The following is an 11,384-nucleotide window of genomic DNA, read 5'->3' as shown; positions in this document are numbered from 1 at the left end:
CACTAAATAAGGCCCGCAAAATGATAAAAGTCCCACTAAATAAGGCCCGCAAAATGATAAAAGTCCCACTAAATAAGGCCCACAAAATGATAAAAGTCCCACTAAATAAGTCCCACAAAATGATAAAAGTCCCACTAAATAAGTACCACTAAATAATAAAAGTCCCACTAAATAAGTACCACTAAATAATAAAAGTCCCACTAAATAAGTACCATTAAATAATAAAAGTCCCACTAAATAAGACCCACTAAATAATAAAAGTACCACTAAATAAGACCCACTAAAAAATAAAAGTCCCACTAAATAAGTACCACTAAATAATAAAAGTACCACTAAATAAGTCCCACTAAATAATAAAAGTACCACTAAATGATAAAAAGTCTGAAATAAGTTGTAAATTAAAGTGTGACTGCTTTCGCAAGTTACACTAATTAAGTTGACCCTGAACACTGAACTTGGGTCCGTTTCAGATATTTTCCTCCCTAGTAGGATTTAGTGGAGATTAGTGTAGGGTAAGTAGTTGCTAGAACCTGCCTTAGGGGCAACTTCAACTGAATCCCCCCTCTCTCACCTTTCACAGTGATCTCTGATCTTCTTGGTCTTCCCATGGATCCACTTCTCCCTGCGGACCTTTTCCGTGGCGTTAACTCTTTCAGCTTCTTAATCTCCTGGTAGCGACACCATCTCTGTGACATCTTCCACCATCTCTGTGACATCGTCCACCATCTCTGTGACATCTTCCACCATCTCTGTGACATCTTCCACCATCTCTGTGACATCATCCACCATCTCTGTGACATCGTCCACCATCTCTGTGACATCTTCCACCATCTCTGTGACATCGTCCATGACAAAGGTGCCTCAAGGAAACATCAAGAGTACTTTCAGTTGGCCACAGATTAGTCCTCTGTAGCTCAGTTGGAAGAACATGGCTCTCGCAATACCAGGTTAGTGGATTAAATTCCCGGGACCACCCGCATGTACACGGGACCACCCGTATGTACACGGGACCACCCGTATGTACACGGGACCACCCGTATGTACACTGGACCACCCGTATGTACACTGGACCACCCGTATGTACACGGGACCACCCGTATGTACACTGGACCACCCGTATGTACACTGGGACCACCCGTATGTACACTGGACCACCCGTATGTACACTGGACCACCCGTATGTACACTGGACCACCCGTATGTACACTGGACCACCCGTGTGTACACGGGACCACCCGTATGTACACTGGACCACCCGTATGTACACGGGACCACCCGTATGTACACTGGACCACCCGTATGTACACGGGACCACCCGTATGTACACGGGACCACCCGTATGGACCACCCGTATGTACACGGGACCACCCGTATGTACACGGGACCACCCGTATGTACACTGGACCACCCGTATGTACACGGGACCACCCGTATGTACACGGGACCACCCGTATGTACACGGGACCACCCGTATGTACACTGGACCACCCGTATGTACACGGGACCACCCGTATGTACACGGGACCACCCGTATGTACACTGGACCACCCGTATGTACACGGGACCACCCGTATGTACACGGGACCACCCGTATGTACACTGGACCACCCGTATGTACACGGGACCACCCGTATGTACATTGTTTTATTAAATGTATACACGCAGGTATGTCGCTTTGGATACAAGCGTCTGCTACATGGCATAATATTATTAGGCTACATCTCATGTTACCAATAATAGATGGAGTGTGCAGTAATCAGACATACATATATTCATAGTGATATGCAAACGTGAAAGGTTTGTGAGGCTACATTGCACAAGAGGGAAAAGGTTATGAAAGAATAGTGGTTATGTGTTTTAATGGGGGTAAGACTGAACCGCAGACAGACAAGGGCTGAGAGAACAGTGTAGAGTTAGTCAGCTGACAGGGGACAGGGGTTTAATAAACTGTCATAAAAGTCCACTGACAGACAGACCATACCAGGATAGACTCATGCGTAGACAAAACAGGGACGCAACGTTTTGTTACGTTCAGATAGAAATATGTTATGTAGAATAATGAATCACGTCATTTCTATTCATAGCATTTCTATCTGCAACAATTAAAAAAATGTTTGGTACTGAACATGGTCCTTATCTCATCTGACTCCTTTACAGCTCTTGTTGTGGATGGCTCAAGCCTGCCACCTAGTGGCCTTGACAGAGGATGGCAGTTCTGTAAGCTATGTGTGTGTGTGTGTGTGTGTGTGTGTGTGTGTGTATGTGTGTGTGTGTGTGCGTGCGTGCGTGCGTGCGTCACCCCTTACCAGATCATGCTGCTCCTGAATCTGGCAATGTTCATGGTGTATTTCTGATCCACTAGTTTGAGCTCTCCCACCATTCCCTCACAACGCTCACTCAGAGCCTTCTTATCATCAATCAGCAACACAAACCCAGAGAGAGAAAATAAGGTGAGACGAGAGATAGGGGCAATAAAGACATTTCAGTTTTAAAAAGAGAGTGACGGCATTGCCTTGACCAATCCACATTGATTTTAGATAAGAGTTTGAGGCAGTCCTATCAGTGTGTGCTGTGTGTGTGTGTGTGTGTGTGTGTGTGTGTGTGTGTGTGTGTGTGTGTGTGTGTGTGTGTGTGTGTGTGTGTGTGTGTGTGTGTGTGTGTGTGTGTGTGTGTGTGTGTGTGTGTGTGTGTGTGTGTGTGTGTGTGTGTGTGTGCGTGTGTGTGTGCGCGTGTGTGTGTGTGTCTACCTGCTCTATAAAGGTGAAGTGTCTCTGGATAGTGACCTCGTACTTCTCCTTCTACAGTGAAGTTCCTACTCAGCTCCTTCTCTGTCTCCTTAACATGTCTCACTGTTAGCGCCCTCTGCTGAGAGGAGAGGGAGGAAGGGGAGAGGGAGAGAGGGAGAAGGAAAGAAGAATGAAAAGAGAGGACAGCTTGGGCAGCGGCCTGATTTAATTTGGCCCCCCAAAGTTGTAAAAAATTGTTATTTCAATTTGGAACAGGTTGAGATGAGGTAAAGATCTGATAAGGGTTTAAAAGGTCCAATGCAGCCATTTTAATCTCAATACCAATTCCTTTCTCGGTAACAATTAAAAGTGCAATATGTAGAAATTGCTCCGCCATTTCCTGGTTGCTAAAATTCTAGTAGCCTAATTTCAGTTTGTGACAAAACAAGCAAGTCTATTGTAGGGAATCATTGTACCATCTAAACCGCTGTGAAAAATCTTTTACATGACCAAAAATATTGTATTTTCAGCTGTTTGAAGCTGGTGTACAAAACTGAAAATAAAGCATGGGAAGCATAGAAATAGAGCACATAGAAGAGATCTAACGGTTCTTAGACTTTTAATGAGAATGACATAGACCCACCCACTTTGGAGCCAGGCCCATCCACTTTGTAGCCAGACCCACCCACTTTGGAGCCAGACCCACCCACTTTGGAGCCAGACCCACCCACTTTGGAGCCAGAACCACCCATTTTGGAGCCAGACCCACCCACTTTGGAGCCAGGCCCATCCACTTTGGAGCCAGGCCCGCCCACCCACTTTGGAGTCAGGCCCACCCACTTTGGAGCCAGGCCCACCCACTTTGGAGCCAGACCCACCCACTTTGGAGCCAGACCCACCCACTTTGGAGCCAGGCCCACCCACTGGTTTTTCCCCACAAAAGGGCATCATTACAGACATAAATACTCCTCAGATCATGCTTTTAAATCAGCTTCTTGATATGCCACACCTGTCAGGTGACTGGATTATCTTGTCAAAAGAAAAATGCTCACTAACAGGGATGTAAACAAATTTGAGCACAACATTTCAAGCTTTTTGTGTGTATGGAACATTTCAGGTATATTTTATTTCAGCTCATGAAACATGGGACCAACACTTTACATGTTGTGTTATATTTTTGTTCAGTATAGAAACCCCTCATTGTCAGTATTGGTTGTTGGTCTAGTTCAGAAATGAGGGGGGGCCCGTGTACTATTTTAATAGCAGTATTCTCAAGTTAATATCTGGATAAGGACATTGAGTGAGTTTCCCCCCACCCCTTTGTGTGAACCTGAGGTGACTTCTCCATCTCATCCAGGAAGCTCATGATGTTCTGTAGCTTGGTATCTCAATGCTACCGCACGGCAAGCGGTACCGGAGCGCCATGTCTAGGACCAAAAAGCTTCTTAACAGCTTCTACCCCCAAGCCATAAGACTGCTGAACAATTAATCAAATGCCCCCCCTCCCTCCATTTGTTTTGTACACTGCTGCTAGTCTGTTTATTATCTATGCATAGTCACTTCACTCCTATCTACATGTGCAAATGACCTCAGCTAACCTGTACCCCCGCACATTGACTCGGGAACGGTATCCCCTGTATATAGCCTCGTTATTGTTATATTGTCTTACTTTTTATTTTATTTAGTAAATATTTTCTTAACTCTTCTTGAATTGCGCTGTTGGTTAAGGGCTTGTAAGTAAGCATTTCACGGTAAAGTCTACACTTGTTGTATTCGGCGCATGTGACAAATAAAGTTTGATTTGAATGTAGAGCGCCCCCATCTGGCAGCACAGGTGTATGGATCAGCTGGCCATGGCGCTCCAGGTTATCAGTGGTCAGAGAGTTGGAGTGTCAGTGCTGAAGGAAGAAAACACACATATATATATATATATATTTGACCAAAGGGGGTTTGAACTTGAATCTCCTGGCGTAACAAGACTTTGTTAGCTCATTGCGCTAAAGGCTGAAGTTAGAGTACACATCAGGTAGTTCAACTCTATTGGATTACAAGGCATTAACAAGAGGTGAATACAGTTGTGAAACAGGACTGGATAGATGAAAATAATACGGTGAGAAACGTGAGAGAAAAATTGCTTACAATTCCAAGTAGCTTTAGATCTGCTACGGACAGAGAGAAGGGTACAACTTACTGCGGGGATTATCAACTGGATTCGGCCGCGGGCCGAGCGGATGGGCAGGGAGCAGGAACATAATTACAAATCACTTCACACAGATATAATATTTTATGCAAAAAATGATCATTTCAAACCTTGTTTCCATTTTGATTCCGATCTTTCTATTATGTGTGGGAATACTTGGAAACAGAAGAGTACTTCTCCCTGCGGTAGCTCTTGGGTTCAGACAGCCTCTCTGGTTCTTCTAGCAGGTTCAGCATGTCTATTATACAGGGGGTGGGCAATTCCAGTCCTCAGGGGCCTGATTGATGTCCCAGTTTTGCCTCAGCTCCAGCTAACATACCTGACTCAAATAATCACCTAATCATGATCTTCAGTTTAGAATGCAATTAGTTTAAGTTCTTACGGATCATTGGTACGCTAGTGTCCCACCTCGACAACATCCGGTGAAATTGCAGAGTGCGAAATTCAAAAATACAAACATTTGTAATATTAAACATTCATGAAAATACAAGTGTTATACATCGGTTAACAGATTCACTTCTTGTTAATCCAACCGCTTTGTCAGATTTCAAAAAGGCTTTACGGCGAAAACATACCATGTGATTATCTGAGGAGAGCGCCCCGCGTATGTCACGCCCTGACCTTAGAGATCCTTTTTATGTCTCTATTTTGGTTTGGTCAGGGCGTGAGTTGCGGTGGGCATTCTATGTTTTGTGTTTCTATGATTTTCTATTTATATGTTTTGGCCGGGTATGGTTCTCAATCAGGGACAGCTGTCTATCGTTGTCTCTGATTGAGAACCATACTTAGGTAGCCCTTTTTTCCCACCTGTCTTTGTGGGAAGTTGACTATGTTTAGGGCACATAGCCTTTGAGCTTCACGGTTTGTTTTGTAGTGTTTATTGTTTTGTCAGCATCATTTTTGTTAACCTCTACCACTTCTCTCTCCCGGATCCGGGATCCTCCTCATCAAAAAAGCTGACTAGCATAGCCTAGCCTAACGGGACAAGGATATCATATAATATAATTTTCATGAAATCACAAGTCCAATACAGCAAATGAAAGATAAACATCTTGTGAATCCAGCCAATATTTCCGATTTTTTAAGTGTTTTACAGCGAAAACACAATATAGAATTATATTAGCTTACCACAATAGCCAAACACACAAATGCATTTATTCACCGCAAAAGGTAGCGATCGCAAAAACCAGCAAAAGATATAAAATTAATCACTAACCTTGACCAACTTCATCAGATGACAGTCTTATAACATCAGGTTATACAATACACGTATGTTTTGTTCGAAAATGTGCATATTTAGAGCTGCAAACTGTAACGGCGTTCCTCCTCCTCTTCATACGAAGAGGAGGAGCAGGGATCGAACCAAAATGCAGACTTGTGATTTGACATGATATTTATTAAAGTAAAGACGACAACACGAACTTCACTTAAAACTAAACAAAACAACAAACGATGTAGACAGACCTGGACGTAAGAACTTACATGTAACACGAAGAACGCACAAACAGGGAAATGACTACATAAAAACCGAACGAACAAAATGAACAAACAAACCGAAACAGTCCCGTATGGTGCAACATAGACAGACACTGACACAGGAGACAACCACCCACAAACAAACACTGTGAAACTACCTACCTTAATATGATTCTCAATCAGAGGAGATGAAAACCACCTGCCTCTAATTGAGAACCATATCAGGTACCCATTAACCAACATAGAAACAGAAAACATAGACTGCCCACCCAAACTCACGTCCTGACCAACTAACACATACAAAACTAACAGAAAACAGGTCAGGAACGTGACACAAACCATGGTTATACATTGTGAATATGTAGCATCGATTCACCAGAATGTCCGGAGCTATTTTGGACACTCACCTAATCTGACCAAAGAACTCATCATAAACTTTACATAAAAATACTTGTTGTATGGCAAATGAAAGATACACTGGTTCTTAATGCAACCGCCGTGTTAGATTTTAAAAAATAACTTTACCATAACAAACAGCTTGCGTTATTGCGAGACAGCGCTCGCCAAAACGGCAGAGAATAGGAATCAACATTTTCCACAGAAATACGAAATAACATCATAAATTGTTCTTACTTTTGCTGAGCTTCCATCAGAATCTTGTACAAGGAGTCCTTGGTCCAGAATAAATCGTTGTTTGGTTTTAGAATGTCCATTTCTTCTGTCGAATTAGCAACCTTAGCTAGCCATGTGGCGCGAACATGCCCATCTTCTCCTGACGCAAAGAACGGAAAATTCCAAAAGTCCCAATAAACGTTGAATAAACTGATAAAACTCGGTTGAAAAAAACTACTTTATGATGTTATTATCACATGTATCAATTAAAATCAGAGCCGGAGATATCCGCCGTGTATACCGAACGCTCAGAAGACAATGTCGACGTACTTCGCGCGCCAGAGAAGACAAAGAAATTTCCAGACCTGTCACTCCAAAAGCTCTTGTTCGGCCTCAGATCAAGCTAGACACCCCATTCTACCGTATGAAGTGCATGCATATCGATAAATATAAGGCAATTGAATAGGCAGGCCCTGGAACAGAGCATAGTTTTCAGATTGTTCACTTCCTGTATGGAAGTTTGCTGCAAAATGAGTTCTGTTTTACTCACAGATATAATTCAAACAGTTTTAGAAACTTGAGAGTGTTTTCTATCCAATAGTAATAATAATATGCATATTGTATGATCTAGAATAGAGTACGAGGCAGTTTAATTTGGAAAACAGCGCCCCCCCTATTGACAAGAAGTTAACTTCTTATGGCTGCAGTCTCGGTAACGGGATGATATGACAACAGCCAGTGAAAGTGCAGGGCGCCAAATTCAAAACAACAGAAATCTCATAATTAAAATTCCTCAGACATACATGTTTCTTATACCATTTTAAAGGTAATTGTAACGACCTGGGTGTCGGGGAGGTGCGAAGTCAGACGCAGGAACAGCGGAGCTTCAATATGTTGAGTCTTTAATACCCAACTGGCAAACAAAATGTCCAACACGGACGTACTGGGTGTCACACAACGGTCCAACGACACGATAAACCAACCCAGTCCACAATAATAATCTCCACTCCCGAAATCCAAAAAGCTACAATATAACATAAAAATAGGTCAGGAACGTGACAGTAATCTTGTTGTTAATCCCACCAAAGTGTCCGATTTCAAATATGCTTTTCAGCGAAAGCACTACAAACGATTATGTTAGGTCACACCAAATCATGTCTTCTCCGTTTCACCAAGTTTTCCACCGGGTCTACGTCACACCAAACGACTGGCTTCACAGACACGAGGAATCCTCAATTTCAGCTGATCCTCCTCAACACTTAAAGCCACCCCCGTTATCACTCCTTTCAACGGCGCCCTACTTCCGGACAGAAAAGCAGTCATAGTTCTTGTTCCTAGTCGCGTGGTCTGGAGCGCCAGCTCCCTCTGGACTGAAGAAACACAATAAATCTGTCTGACTATATATGTTTCTCAGTTCACGGGACCACTTCAAGTTACTTTCACCGATTCAACAGTCCCCAATCTCTTCTCCAACGAACCTTACGCCACATATTTATCGGCCAGAATACAAGGATCCATTCTGTCCACAAGTCTCACTCCCACTGGGCCAGAATCATCCTTATCATCATAAGGACGAGACACAAACCCGGCAGTCCTCACTGTAGGTACTTCATCCACTAGTCAGGTTCCATCTCTGAACCACTGTTGGACATATCCCTCTTTTTGCTCCTGATGCCAACCTTCTTCACAGCACAGCTTCCCTCTACACTCAGCTCCTTCCTCACAGCACAGCTTCCCTATACACTCAGCTCCTTCTTCACAGCACAGCTTCCCTCTACACTCAGCTCCTTCCTCACAGCACAGCTTCCCTCTACACTCAGCTCCTTCTTCACAGCACAGCTTCCCTCTACACTCAGCTCCTTCCTCACAGCACAGCTTCCCTCTACACTCAGCTCCTTCCTCACAGCACAGCTTCCCTCTACACTCAGCTCCTTCCTCACAGCACAGCTTCCCTCTACACTCAGCTCCTTCCTCACAGCACAGCTTCCCTCTACACTCAGCTCCGTCCTCACAGCACAGCTTCCCTCTACACTCAGCTCCGTCCTCACAACACAGCTTCCCTCTACACTCAGCTCCTTCCTCACAGCACAGCTTCCCTCTACACTCAGCTCCTTCTTCACAGCACAGCTTCCCTCTACACTCAGCTCCTTCTTCACAGTACAGCTTCCCTCTACACTCAGCTCCTTCTTCACAGCACAGCTTCCCTCTACACTCAGCTCCTTCTTCACAGCACAGCTTCCCTCTACACTCAGCTCCTTCTTCACAGCACAGCTTCCCTCTACACTCAGCTCCTTCTTCACAGCACAGCTTCCCTCTACACTCAGCTCCGTCCTCACAACACAGCTTCCCTCTACACTCAGCTCCTTCTTCACAGCACAGCTTCCCTCTACACTCAGCTCCTTCTTCACAGCACAGCTTCCCTCTAAACTCAGCTCCTTCTTCACAGCACAGCTTCCCTCTACACTCAGCTCCTTCTTCACAGCACAGCTTCCCTCTACACTCAGCTCCTTCTTCACAGCACAGCTTCCCTCTACACTCAGCTCCTTCTTCACAGCACAGCTTCCCTCTACACTCAGCTCCTTCCTCACAACACAGCTTCCCTCTACACTCAGCTCCGTCCTCACAACACAGCTTCCCTCTACACTCAGCTCCTTCTTCACAGCACAGCTTCCCTCTACACTCAGCTCCTTCTTCACAGCACAGCTTCCCTCTACACTCAGCTCCTTCTTCACAGCACAGCTTCCCTCTACACTCAGCTCCTTCTTCACAGCACAGCTTCCCTCTACACTCAGCTCCTTCTTCACAGCACAGCTTCCCTCTACACTCAGCTCCTTCTTCACAGCACAGCTTCCCTCTACACTCAGCTCCTTCCTCACAACACAGCTTCCCTCTACACTCAGCTCCTTCTTCACAGCACAGCTTCCCTCTACACTCAGCTCCTTCCTCACAGCACAGCTTCCCTCTACACTCATGTCCTTCTTCACAGCACAGCTTCCCTCTACACGCAGCTCCTTCTTCACAGCACAGCTTCCCTCTACACTCAGCTCCTTCTTGACGGATATCACTGCACCTGTCACTCTCATCACATTCAATTTCCTTCTGTACCTCTTTCAAAAGGTCTGTGAATTCCTCCATTCCAAATTCCTCCATAACATGTTCCCCTTTTCTCATGTTTTTCTTGTCCATCATCTTGTCCTTCATCTGATCTTCCAGAAGGCTTGTGCAATCCCCCACTCCATTGTTGCAAATGCAACAAGCATGTCTCTGTCACCAACAAATACAGTCATGGGTGCTGCTATCTCTACAATTCACTTGAAAGGCAAAGCACTCTGGGAAATAAGGCTTTACACACCAAGCAGTGTGTCAATTGAACACTGTTCCGATGTCTATACAGGTCCACACTTTCAGATTTAATTTAACACTCTCAGTGTTCAATGTAACACTGAAGAATTTGCTGTGTAAGTAACCTCAATGACCAAACTGTCTCTATGAAACTGGTGTAAAAAGTGTTCACTCACTCCCATATCAACTGCATATCTCATTCTCATGGCCCTGTAGCTGCCCTGTTTCCCCAACTCTAACTCATTCTCAAATCCTTTCAAATAAAGCAAGGTTCATAATGAATTAAAATAGCACTACTAAGTCCTAAAATATAGGCAACAAACATGAGGTGGTATATTTGTCAGCAAAACATTAAAATTCCCAGAGAAACCAATTGCTATGATCCCGTGGAAAATCTGGCAGTATATACACAGTTGAAGTCGGAAGTTTACATACACTTAGGTTGGGGTCATTAAAACTGATTTTTCATCCACTCCACAAATGTCTTGTTAACAAACTATAGTTTTGGCAAATCGGTTAGGACATCTACTTTGTGCATGACACAAGTCATTTTTCCAACAATTGTTTACAGACAGATTATTTCACTTATAATTCACTGTATCACAATTCCAGTGGGTCAGAAGTTTACATACACTAAATTGACTGTGCCTTTAAACAGCTTGGAAAATTCCAGAAAATGATGTCATGGCTTTAGAAGCTTCTGATAGACCAATTGACATAATTTGAGTCAATTGGAAGTGTACCTATGGATGTATTTCAAGGCCTACCTTCAAACTCAAGTGCCTCTTTGCTTGACATCATGGGAAAATCTAAAGAAATCAGCCAAGACCTTAGAATTTTTTTTTTTGACCTCCACAAGTCTGTTTCATCCTTGAGATCAATTTCCAAATCCCTGAAGGTACCATGTTCATCTGTACAAACAATAGTACGCAAGTATAAACACCATGGGACCACATAGCTGTCATACCGCTCAGGAACGAGACGCGTTCTGTCTCCTAGACATGAATGTACTTTGGTACGAAAAGTGC

This window comes from Salvelinus alpinus, chromosome 7 (genome assembly GCF_045679555.1).
Source record: "Salvelinus alpinus chromosome 7, SLU_Salpinus.1, whole genome shotgun sequence".
NCBI lineage: Eukaryota > Metazoa > Chordata > Actinopteri > Salmoniformes > Salmonidae > Salvelinus > Salvelinus alpinus.
The sequence above is the reverse complement of the archived record's forward strand: the minus strand, read 5'-3'. Positions refer to the sequence as shown.